The sequence below is a fragment of the Gavialis gangeticus genome, unplaced genomic scaffold (genome assembly GCF_001723915.1).
Source record: "Gavialis gangeticus isolate Ggan-Ray unplaced genomic scaffold, GavGan_comp1, whole genome shotgun sequence".
Classification (NCBI taxonomy): domain Eukaryota; kingdom Metazoa; phylum Chordata; order Crocodylia; family Gavialidae; genus Gavialis; species Gavialis gangeticus.
In genome coordinates, this window is record NW_017728996.1 from 10,023,088 (window position 1) to 10,026,251 (window position 3,164).

The window sequence follows — 3,164 nt, forward strand, 5'->3', positions numbered from 1 at the left end:
AAAAAAAAAAAAAAAAAAAAAGAGGACTTGCCAAAGAAGAGAGATTGTTGAGAAGAGGGGAAGGAAGGGGCAGCTGGCATCTTAGGCCTTCTTAAGAAAGCAGGTCCTACAGGTATCGCCGATGGGAGAGAAGAGCATGCTAATGGAAGAGCAGAGCGAGGAGCGCATAGTGGGCTGTAATGGCTGTGGTGCTTCTGTAAGAACTGGGGCATTTTGTGGTGAAAGGATTGAACTAAAACTCTAGACTTGCAGGACAGGTGGCATTGCCTGAACCCCACAGGGGCTGGTGCACTGTCCTGAGCTTTTGCACAAGGTCCAGATGACTCAAAAGCAGTACTGACAAGTCCCAGCTCATTCTGGAAAGACTCTTAGCCTGAACAGATGTGGTGAATAAAGCTTTGGGGCATCAGTGCTTGGTTCTCAGAAATTAGGCACAGAAGGAATGCTTCAGAGCACTCAGTGATCCCTGAAAGAAAACCCAGCCAACTCGGGATCGCTGCTAACCATACTGCTCTTTTTAGCTTACATGGGTAGGCTTCCTGAAGACGATAGGTCAACTAGCTAAAACAAGACACCTGAGCTGTTAATGTATATATAAATATAAGCCAGTTGGAACAACCCACTGGCCTAGCCAAGTTCCTGGGACTTCCTAATGTACAGAATATTTCTCACACTTGTCTGGATTTTGCTACTTTACTGTGGAATCAAAACCCAGGCAGCATCCTCAGTACAAGCATAAATGGATCCTCCACACAGGGTGCTGGAGTGGAGAGAAGAGGATTTGATCTCCACCCTAGACCAGGACTTACATATGCTTAATTACTTAACAATAGCTAACCCGTTCTATAATGTCCTGGCACAGCAGGCACATGACACAATGCTACAAAAACCTCATTTCATCAGTGTGTTCTGGCCTTGGGCAGTTGTGCTCACAGATAAAGAGCACATTTTCTTTTTGAGCCGGGTAAGATGATACCACATCTAAAATTAGGACCAATGGAAATCGGGAGATAATGAGCAAGAGCATTGTCAACTGACAAATATTTGTGGTTTGGGGCACATGTCACGTTGAGGGGTGGGATCCTTTACTGGCTTCCAGGGATGCCTGGAGAATGGAAAGGTACAGTAGAAGTGTTGTTCTGTTTCCGAGTAGCTGACGGGGATTACGTTACCTCCCTCATGACTTCACTGCGCGTCTAATGGACTCCGTCCAAACACTGAGTTACCCTTTCCTTCTGCAAACATGTTAAAACAAAATTGTGTTTCTGGAGGGGATGTTATCAGGTTTGTTCTTAGCCAGGTTTGGCCAACCCTGACGGTTTCAGTAATCTTGGCTTTGTTGCACTTGATGTTGAGTGAGATCTTCAATAGCTGCTATTACCTCTCCTATTAAGGATAAAATCTTGGAGCAGTGGTCCTGTATCCCTGCCAAATACTGTGCTGCCTACTTTTACCCCACTGGCTTCTTGTCTGTTCTGAGTTCCAGGTGGACCTGCCAACCTCCCTCCACCTACCTCTGTTCTCATGACCTGGACTCCTCGGTTTTTGTAATCTGCACCTCTGTCTTCTCTGCAGGTTCTGTCTTCTGGAGCATCCAAGTTGGTCCCTCCACCTCCATCTTGCTTCAGATCTCTTCTTGGTAATCCTCTTCCTATTTTACAATCTTGCCTGTCCATGCAACCCGTCAAAGGATATTAATACAGCCCATTTGGAAGCTGCTGTTTGTTTGTACAGGAGAAAAATTAAGTGGCAGACATTTTCTGTGCTGGAAATTGCTGGAACAGCGCATACTCTTAACAAAATTCTGTAGCTACTCTGGCTCTTCAAAAGTACATGTTGTAGCCTTAAATCAGCTGGAGAGAGAGAACTTAAAATAGCAACCTTCTTCTGTTGCAAAAAGTGAAGTTTTCCAATATAATAGCAGACTAATTTTTATGATTTAGAATAGGAAAAAAAAACAACCACAGGCCCAGTAAGTACTAAAATTTAAGATAGACTATCTCTTTTTTTCTGTCTAGTAACATCTGACCAGAAAAAAAAATGAGGTAAGGCCCTACTGGGGTTTCCCTGGTTTAACATCACCAAGGATCCTGGTTTTCTCTGATTTAACTATCCCCCCCCTCCCCTTGCAAATTGTCTGATTTAAAAACCCCAAATCCATTATTAAAATGAGACAGAGGTATCAGTTGAACACAATCTTTTATTGATATATTTATGGTTTAAAAGCAATTTGTAAGCCTACCAGTGCCTCAATCGCTATAATAAAATAAATTCTAAATACCTTTATGTTTTGGCATTTGATTCTTGGGCTTTTCATCATGGAAAATCAGAGCTCTTGCTGAGACCAGTCTGTACACCCCAGGGAATTATGTGCAGAAAAGTTTAAAATGATGCACCATAAATTACTTTTTTTACAAATTAAATATAACACTATTTAATGTGGTACTTTGAGGTAAAGTGGGGCTTGCTGGGGGCCCCCTCTGGTGGGCCTGGGTGGGCTGTGGGTCACGGCTGGGGGGCCCCTGTAGAATGGGTACGGGTGACTGCCAGGGCTTTGGGGCGGCGGGGGGGGAGGGGTGGTTGGAGCTGTGGAGAGAGCTAGCAAGGCGGGGAGGGGTGTGGGTGGGGGCTGAGGGTGTGGAGAGGGGTCTACTGGAGGGCCTGCCCCACCCGATGGCACATGGACTAGGACCTGTGCGCCATTGGGCCAGGCAGGAAGCTGAACATGGAGGCGTGGAGTCATGTACTGTTGGGTCAGGTGGGCTCCTGCTTGCCTCCATGTGTGGCTTCCCACTGGAGGGCTGGAAGCCCCTCATGGAGGCACAGAGCCCTCCCAGCCCGATGGCATGCAGCTCCCAGTCCATGCACCATTGGGCCAGGCTGGGCTGGCTCCATTCCTCCATGTGGGACTTCCAGCACTCCAGTGGGGAAGCCGCCCATGGAGGCAAGCAGCAGCCCACCTGACCCAATGGTATGTGGCTGCTGCCTGCAGTGCTGCGAACCCCATGTGCTGGCCTGGAGCCAGCTAGGTCTAGTCCAAAGATGCGCGCCAGCAGGCCAGGCCAGCTCCATGCCAGCATGTGCAATCCCCAGGACTCAGAGCACATGCTGTTGGGGGCTCTGCCTGCTGCAGCCCCGAGGGCCTGCTGCCATGCACCACAAAC

General features: G+C 47.7%; 1 protein-coding gene across 3 annotated transcripts in view; it reads right to left on the reverse strand.

Annotated features, from left to right (window-relative positions):
* PGPEP1L (pyroglutamyl-peptidase I-like) overlaps positions 1-3,164 on the reverse strand; it is a 33,258-nt gene that overhangs the window by 24,479 nt on the left and 5,615 nt on the right. The window lies entirely within an intron of this gene.